This window comes from Henckelia pumila, chromosome 1, assembly GCF_033568475.1.
Source record: "Henckelia pumila isolate YLH828 chromosome 1, ASM3356847v2, whole genome shotgun sequence".
In the NCBI taxonomy this organism is placed as follows: Eukaryota; Viridiplantae; Streptophyta; class Magnoliopsida; order Lamiales; family Gesneriaceae; genus Henckelia; species Henckelia pumila.
This window is the reverse complement of record NC_133120.1, coordinates 134,045,414-134,055,677: the sequence shown is the minus strand read 5'-3', so window position 1 is coordinate 134,055,677 and position 10,264 is coordinate 134,045,414.

Sequence of the window (10,264 nt, the reverse complement as noted above, 5' to 3'; positions counted from 1 at the left end):
TAAGTTTTATCGTAATCAGTTCCTTCCTCTTGCCTATATCTTTGAGCAACTAATCTTGCTTTGTTCTTAATAACGGTTCCATCTTCATTTAGCTTGTTTCTGAATACCCATCGAGTTCTTATAACTTATTGATGAGATGGCCTTGGAACAAGATCCCAAACCGAGTTTTTGGTAAACTATTTAGTTCTTCTTGCATCGCCTCTATCTAGAAACTGTCAGTCAGTGAATCCTCAATTTTCTTTGGTTGTGTTTGTGATATAAACGCTTCATGAAGAAATTCTTTGATCATTTGTCCTCTTGTTCTCACTGGCGCAATTGGATTTCCTATCACTAGATTTGGTGGATGTTTCTTTGACCATTTAAGATTGCGTCCAAGTTGTCCTTCAGGATCCAGTGTTCTTCTTTGAGCTTGGTCATTTATGTCTCCTTGATCATCCACTGTATTGTCAAAGTGGGATTGTTCTGCTTGAGTTTCTTGTTGATGAACTTCAGTTCCCTCAGCTGGTTGAGCTTGTGATCTTCAACTGTTTGTTCAATTTGGACATTTTCTACTACTGGATCTACCAATTCGGGTTCTGGAGTTTGAGAGACCTTATGATCATAGATGAGTCATCTTCACTATCATCTTCCAGCTGTATTTCCTGGAATCGATCTGAGAGTTTATTTACATTAGTTGAGGTTACTATAGTTACTGTTTCATCAAAAATGACATGAACATATTCTTCAACATTCAAAGTTCTTTTGTTAAAGACTCTATAAGCTTTACTGATAGAAGAGTATCCAAGAAATATGCCCTCATCCTACTTTGCATCAAAGACAGTCAGGTGATTTTTATCGTTGTTGCGAATGTAGCATTTTCAACCAAATACTTTGAAGTAGGATATATTAGGATGTTTACAATTCCAGATCTCATATGGTGTTTTCAAAAAAATTTCATATATCATCGATCTGTTCTGAGTATAGCAAACAACGCTCACAGCTTCTGCCCAAAACCTTTGAGACACCCTAGAATCAGCTAACATGGTTCTCACAGCTTCTTTTAAAGTTCGATTTCTCCTTTCTGCAACACCATTTTGTTGATGTGTTCTAGTTGATGAGAATTCATGTTTGATTCCATAATGTTCTAAAAAAGAAGAAAAAGTTTGATTGAAAAATTCAGTTCCCTGTCACTCCTGATTCTGTCAATCTTATTTGATTTTTCATTAAAAAGTCTTTTGAAAATTTTGATCAGTTGGAGAGCAGTTTGGTCTTTAGATTTTAAGAAAATGACCCAGGTGAAACGTGAGAAGTCATCAAAAATGACAAGAGTATACTTCATTCACCCTAAACTTGTCACTGGTATAAGACCAAATAAGTCCAAATGTAACAGTTCCAAGCATCAAGTAGAAGAGTTATAACCTTTGTTTTTAAAAGATGACCTAACTTGTTTCCCAAATTGACAAGCTGAGCAGACTTTGTCTTTTGAAAAATCTATTTTAGACAGTCCTGATACTAGTTCGAGCTTACTCAGACTGGCAATAACCTTGAAATTAAGGTGATTCAATCTTTTGTGTCATAACCAGTTGCGCTTAGAATTGAAAGCTACGAGGCAAATTGGTTTGCTTTTCCACACTTGTTTTCTGTTAAGATAATATCACCAAGAACATCTTAAACAAGGCATGAGCGTTTTTGGAATTCAACTAAATGCTTATAGTCACACATTTGACTGATACTTATCAAATTATATTTGAAGTTCTCAACTAGTAAGACTTCCTTAATAATGATGTTACCATGGATAATCTTACCCTTACCCACGGTCCTACCCTGTGAGTTATCGCCGAAGGTAATTGTAGGTCCATTGCATTTAGTGAGTTCAGATAGCAGTTTGGCATTTACAGTCATATGTCTTGAACATCCACTGTCTGGATACCATGATTCATTCATCTTTTCTTCAACACCTGTTACCTGCAGTCATAGAGTTGAATAATTTTGGTACCCATATCTATTTGGATGCACGAGGGATTAATTCTTTAGGAACCCAAATCTGGATTACTTTTACCAGTTTGCCAGTTTCAGTGTTCCTATAAGTTTGTGCTAAATTTTGTGCTCTAGGTCGTGGAAAGTGATGTGCTTGTGATACAAAATGTTGTTTTCCCTTTCCCAAATTGTAAAGTTGTTGATATCGATCCGTATTAGTCCTATCAGGACTTTTAACAGTCTCAACCTTGACTTCCTCGGGAGTGAAACCAATACCAAACGTATTCCTGTTCATTTGCTCAATTGACTTCCAACTTTTTAGAACAGGTTTATCATAGATTTCTCCATGTTCATTTTCCCTACATGCTCGTACAAAGTGTATAAACTTCCCTTTTCATATATTCAGTTTGGGTAGAGTACTAGATTCATCGATGTTCTCAGTTTTACCAAACCCTAGACCACTTTTGTCATTTGTGGGTTTTTGTAAACTTTTCATCTTTGTCAGCATGCTTGAAGATTTATTCCATGAACTTATCAAATCATTTAATCTTTGATTTTCCATTGTAAGATTCATGAAGTCCATCTTGAGCTGCTCATTCTCAGTCTCAAGCTTAGCAATCTCTGTTTCAAGACTGATTTTCTCAACTGACTGTTCCTAGTTGAGCTCAGTTGGGGTGTCTTGCAGATCCTCTTGCTTTGCTTTGACTTCATTGAATGCTATGGACAGTTTGTGATACTCATTTTCCATTTCATGAAGTGCTGTGATGAGATCTTCTCTGGTAAACTCATCGGAGCTAAAGTCGAATACCTGTTCACTTGTAGAAGCTTGTTCATGATCATTGGCCATTAAGCACGTTACTTCTTCTTCATCATCACTAGAGCTAGAAGAGTAGTCTGATTCATCTTATTCACTGTCATTTTCTTCTCATTTGGCTTTACTCTATTTAGCAACAAGTGCTTCATGCTTCTTTCTGGATGTGTGTTCAACATCTCTTGATCTCTTCTTCCTTTCAAACTTCTTTTTTTCTTTTTTCTGTTGATCGATTTTTTCTCATCTTTCTTTGGTTTAGGACAATCTGCTATGAAGTGTCCTGTCTTGCCACAGTTGAAGTAGGCTCTAGATTCCTCATTTGAATCTTTCCTTCGAAAGTTTCTTCTGTAGGTTTCTTCTTGATTCGTTCTTATGAACTTTCCAATATTTTTTACAAATAGTGACATAGCATCTCTACTTAGTTGTTCAGTAGTTCTTTCTGTTGGAGTTGGTGATTTTATTTTTCCTGCTGCTAGAGCTTTAGTTAGTTGAGAGGTAGACTGGTCCTCTTCTCGAGTTTTTAACTCGAACTCATAAGCTTTTAGGTCAGCAAATAGGTCATGAAGTTCTAGTTTATTCAGGTCGTATGATTCTCTCATTGCCATTATTTTAACATCCCATTTTTTGGGAAGACCTCGAATGACTTTCAGGATAATTTCTCGGTTGGGATATGTTTCTCCCAGAGCATTGAGTTCAATCACAATGCTACTGACTCGTTCATCAAACTCTGTCATGGATTCTCCTGGCTTCATTTTGATATTAATATTATCAAATTTTTGAGTAGCCACTGATTTCCTTTGTCTGCTCATTTCCTTCACAAAGCTGAATCAGTTTCTCCCAAATTTCTTTTCCAGTTTTACACATCTTGATCTTGCTAAATGTATTTTTGTCAAGGGTCTTGTACAAATGTCTTTAGCAACATTGTCAAGATTTGATTTATTTTTTGTCTTCAGCAGTCCATTTAACCCTTGATTTCTCGATGTATTGTGGTCCACCACTTGAGATGGCTATAGCAGTATTCACATTGGTGATGATAAGAGGTCCATCAGTGATGACAAATCACATATCATCATCTAGGGCTGTTAAATGTGCTTGCATACGTATTTTCCAGTCATCAAAGTCTTTTTTAGAGAACATAGGTATTTTGCTGAATGAAGACATCTTGAGATAGTGTTCAAAGGCAAGATAAAAACCTGTCTCTGATTCCACTTTTTAGGATCGGTTTAGAGTGTAAAGGGGGGTGAATACACTCAAAAACTATTTCAATGAAAAGACAGCGAATTCAATCGGTTTTTTGATTGAATTCTAAATTTATCTTGGCGTCTAGTGCAAATTGACAAATAGTATATGTACGGAAATATGTCAAGATACAGATTCTGAACACTTAAGGTAAATGTGTATGCAATATTGGTAGTATATAAGTAAACTGATAAAGGACACCGTGAGATATTTATGGATGTTCAGAGATTTCAATTACTCCTACGTCACTCCTTCTTCCTCCTCGGAAGGATATCACTAGAAGACTTTGAATTTTACAAGCAATTTGCAAAACCACGATCCAGTTTAGGACTTATACCCTTCCTAAACAAGAACTCCTAGTTACAACTCAGTTTCAGTCCTAGACTGATGAAATACAGATGTTTACAACTCTTTTCAAATTTGCACAAAGATGACCCTTAAATGATCAGAATAACAGTTTAGGTGTTTGTGGTTCGAGTTCCTTGATCAATTTTCTTCTTTAAACTTGAAGGCTCAAATATTCTTACAAGCAAGCGTTTTGGCAAAAGTTGTTCTTCGATTGATCAAGGTGCCTATTTATAGGCTTCGGATTTCAACGGTCATTAATTTAAAATGTCTTTGATAGAATTTGCAATATACCCGTTGCTTTGTCACTTTCACCGACATACTCTGAAACCGAAATTCTCTTGGATCGGGACACTATATATGCAGAATGTGACTGAGTACGGAAAATTTTATCCAATCAAATCGCGCTGGTAGATTGATAATCGCGATGGCAGACTGATGTAGTGTGACGCTTTTCATAAGATCAGTCTAACACTTCGGTTTAAGTAGTTGATGATTCAGTTTAGTTGAACTGAGAAGAATCATTTTGGCTGTCATGAAAGCATACTTTTCAGTTTAGCGTTTTTCTTAATAAAGTCGCTCTTTTCCTTGAATATTCGGTTGAGCGATTTTGCTCATTAAATCGTATTTTCCTTTTTCATAAAATCGTATTTTCTCCTTTTTCGAAGTAGTTTCAGTTGAGCTTTCTTCAGTTTAACTTGTATCAGTTTATCCCATCAGTTTAGCACTTTACTTATAAACACCAAAACTTAATTCTCAACAATATATAATAAAATCGATAATTATCAATAAAACATACAAGAAATCCCATAAGTTTGGTATACAATCCATAATATTTGGTTTCAAAATATACAACCTATCAAAATATATAAAAAAATCAATCATTCTAATTTCTTGATTGAATTTAAAATTCAAATTTTAAAATTCAAAAAAAATATCATAAAAATTCAAAATATCCGATAAATGTTAAATATACATGTATATATATATATATATATATATATATATATTACCAAATTTTGTTATTTTACCATATATTTATGCAGAGTTTTGATTACATGGGCAACCACCATTAACATAACCGAAATATTCGATAAATGATTGATGACATGGGCAACCACCATTAACATAACCGAAATATTCAATAAATGATATATATATATATATTCCTACGTGTCATGCTCTTTTTCTCTGTGCATCGATTAAACATTTGTGGAAACCTCCACTAGTAGAAAAATAGCTTAAGACTTCGGTTAAGAACCGAAGTCGTAGGCACTTAATTACCAAAGTAGTGTTACGTGAAGTAATAGGGTGCCTTTTTACCTCGCTGAATCGCCGAAGTGTTATACCTTAAATGACCGAAGTCTTTGGTCATTTTTTGGAAGCAGAATTGGACCGGTGCCGAAGTAAAAACATATATTTTACTTCGCTCATTTCATAAGTTACGAAGTAAAACATATGCTTATACTTCGTCAATTAAAGAAATTGTCGAAGTAAAATGTATTCTTTTACTTCGATTTTTAATGAAATTTTCAAAGAAAAAGATATGCTTATACTTCGGCAATTTCACTAATTGACAAAGTAAAAGACATTCTAAAAAACAAAAAAAAAATTTAAAAATAATATAAAATTTTCAATATTATAAATAAACCAAAATTTAAAATTTCAAAAATAAAATTTAATATACAATTCTTTAGTATTAGAAATCACTCGAAATTAAATTCTAATGTAATGCACACTACAAAAAAATACAAATCACATCTTTGTGTTGATCAATAAACTAAGCATAAACAATTAAATGCTGTAAGAACAACGCTACAACAATTCACAAGCCAAACGCCAATTGGCACATGCACACACAAACAAAAAGCTGACCTCCTGTGTTCTCTTATAATTCTCTTGAACTGTAAAAGCTTTCTGTTCAGTTTCAGTAAAGGTGGAACACAGCTTCTCCCTTCCCTGAGTAAGACGTTCCTTCTCATTTTTTAACTCTTCAATTCCCTTTGTCAGTTTCTTCATCATTTTCTGTTCTGTCTCTATTTGAACTTTGCGACGGTTGATTTCAGTGCTACTTTTATCAATATCTTGTTCAAGCAAACATATAGTGTTCCAACTAAATATGCACATCAAGGAAAATTTGGTGGATTATTACTTGATATACGAATTTAATGATCACCAGCATTCTATGCTTACAGACTAAATTTTGCTAACCACGGACTTCTGGTTTTTCAATTTCACTCCGCCAGCATTTTCTATTTTATTCTGAAGCTCCAACGCCTACATAAGTGACTTAAGAAGTAACAGATCTGTGCAGTGCCAATTTGTATGACAAGATCGGTGTTTAAAGAGAGAGTAATTGGCATTAATACTAACTAGTAATATTAATATGCCAAGTGACAAACCTTCTCCTTCAGGCTTTGAACCAAGCAAAAGCCTATTGATTTCTCTCTCTTCAGCACATATCATGTTACCCAGCTCCTCTAGCCTATCAACCTCATCCTGGATTGGGACAGAAGCAGCATTGAGAGAATCCATTTGTTTTTCTAGATCATCAAGTTGTAATTTCAGACTGTCCACTTGATAGAAACAAATAGTCATATTTAGTATACAATTAACATAGGAATTATGACAAGAAAATAAAAACACTAAAGCACCTCTTTTTGACTTTTTGCTAATTCCATTTCCAGGTGTGCAATTGTTTTCTCTGAGGCTTGGTAACTCTTTACAGCATCGGCAATTTTGTTGCGTAGATTACTGAGTCTTTCAACAAAATCAGAAAGCTATTTTTCAGCATTTGCCACTGCTTCTCCTGACACACTGGCAAATCGAATAGATAAACCCATTTTACCTCAACGTGGCTTGTTTCCTCCACCAGTCAAAGTACCGGATTTTTCAAAAAGAGCACCATCAAGTGTTACGATGCTCAGGGGCATCAACTGGTACTTGACGCAAAGTGGTTGATAACTGGTACGCTCAAAAAGCATTTTTCAAGTTGTTCAACCTTTGAATCATATCAAGCCGATGCAGAGTACTTAGATACATATATATTTACATCAATATCCAAATTTCACAACTAAAATAAGAGAGCCTACACATGCATTTATATGTAAGATCTCATTCTCCTCCATGTACTGTTGCTCCTGCCAAAAAAAAACATCAACAAAGTGAACTTTTGCCTTACCATATTTCTCCAGAACCTTAATGCGAAATCAACTGGTGCACAAAACAAGAGAATAATCGGCACACTTGATTCCATGATTGTTCAAGTTTCTAGACTAATATCGCAGATCTTCACGACTCATGCGCTCGAGATCCATCCCCAACACCTGCCAGAAAAAAAATCACAAGCAAAGATAGAAACCACGGATATGTTTTCGACAAATACAAGAATCTCATTGTTTGTACTGTAACAAACTCGAGTTTTCTTGATGAGCTCACATTTCCTAGCTAGAATTTCCATTCTGCCATGGGACGCGATGCAGGGCATGGCCTCGATTGACCAAAAAACCCCGGAACTCACAGTTTTAGGAACAAACATATTCAAAATGATATGAGCTATATATGGACTAAGGAAAATTATATAATTTTACAGAAACCAAAGTCAATAAAATGGGACATAATTTCAAGTTTAAAATATGCTTTGCTCCATCCAGTGAAAACAATAAGAAGAGAAGGGCAGTTAATAAACAAAAACAGAGGTATTCATCCCCTTTCTCCTCAAACAAAACACTATGAGAAATAGTAAACAAACAATAACATACTACAAATTAAAGAACCGAAGCAAAAAAAATGCTACTAAATTAGCAATATTTGCATTTGATAGACCTCGCTGAATTGGGAAAAAAACTAAACTTCTCAATTCTCAGACATATTAACCTCTTACAAGATAAATTGAATAGGTCTGTAAAATGAAGATTAGGAACATACCAACCTTGTAAAAAGGAGGTACAACCAGAACAGTACGAATAAAAATAACCTCAACTCAAAGATAACACATGATGGTCGAAACCGTACGAATGAAAAATATGCAGAAGATTTTTATCTTAAATAGTCTCTGGAGCACGAGTCAGCTCTATTAAAAAGAGCAATGCTCCCATACGACTTTGAAAAATATGAAGCATTGCTTCAAGTTTTTGAAATGCACTCAACTGTGAAGTACATGTATATATTCTCAAACCTTGTGCAAATCAGAACCACATTCAAAAGAAAGACCTTCAAGTGCTTTTGCCAACACCTGTGCAGCAAGTTACAAAAATTTAAGAGAAAGAAATCAAGTGTTGGTCAATATCCTAGAATATTCTCACCAAGTAACACTTTACTAACTTAAATGGCAACTTCATAATCCATTTCAATTTTTTATGCTAACAATACTTTTTTCGGAAATTAAACAATACAATGGCGATTGTTACAAGACTTTCTTAATTAGCAATATTTTCATGGACATAAATTAATTTTAATTTTGAAGAATGCGGGAAACTCGCCTGAAGAGGGAAACCTGCACTAAATTTGCTGGCCACCACATGGCTGCTAGTTCCACCAGATACCTTCTAAAAATTCCAGCCCATCCAAATCCCAGCACTACCATTCAAAACCCAATCATTACAAGTGCAACACATCACACACACACACACACACACACACAAATATATATATATATATATATATATATATATCTTCTAAATATGATTATATATTCACAAATGAAATTAAACATAAAGTACTACCTACCTAGCTAATAATTCATAAAAATCGATCCTAGATAAATAATTAATAATTACTTGTGTTGTGATGACAACAATAAGAGACGAATACGGTGAGGTGTTGCTTATAGAAAAATCAAAACAAGCAATTTTAATTAATTTCCAAGGAAAGGAGAATATTATTAATTTAATTTGGTGGCCATGAGGATATATTAAATGATTACCTCCATTGTTCCCTTTGTATGTGCTGGGCTCAAAATTGGTGACCGCTTCCCTTCCGTTGCACTTGATAGTAGCCTTGTCGTATGCTCTGATCAACATGCAATAAAATTAATTAAGATCAAACAAATTTAAGACTATGTGTAAGTGACGTGCTGATCTTGTATATGAATATTATTCACCTTAGCTTCTATCTCACTATCAAACAATCCAAGATAGACATACCTGCAATGCAACATAACATAACATAAAAATGATGAAATCATTATAAATATGGGTACTTGTTGTGATGCCATCTTACTTCTTGCTAAGAAACTTCCCCATCCGTGCTTCCCACCGTCCACATTTGTGCAATGTAACTCCCCTATACCTTGAACTCCCTCTGGAGAAACCTGTGCTCTGGCGCCGACGTATGTGCACAAATTCTTCCTTGGTTAAATTCTTCATCTAAATATGGATCAGAGAAAGTGAAAAAGTCCCAATATAATTAATATATATATATATATATGCATGAGCTAGCTAGGGTCAGTCAGTTCATGAAATCCTCAAACAATTAACCTGATCAAGATCTTCTTCATAATCCCCCACCATGAAATTCATATCTGCTTCCGGCCCATATGAAACTGCTCCTTCGAAAGGGCACCAATAGGTGTACCCATTTCTAAAAGAGGCTTATTTCTGCTTCCTGACCCCGTTCCCCCATCTTGTTCCTGTGGTAGGAGTAATTGCAGCGCCGCGACGGTATCCGTAACCGGTGTCTTCAAGACCATTTTGTTTCAAATTCTGAAAATCGATGCTGAGATGTACTCCACAGATTTCCAACAAACACAAATACAATTATTTGCAAGAGGACCTAAGAAAATCGAACGAAATCATGAATAAATAGAAGAAAGAAAAATATCATTTTGAATAGAATTAAATCAGTCATACCTATTTTTGGCGAGGCACATAGACTTTCACCCATCTAAATTGATCAAATCTGGAGAGTTTCGTC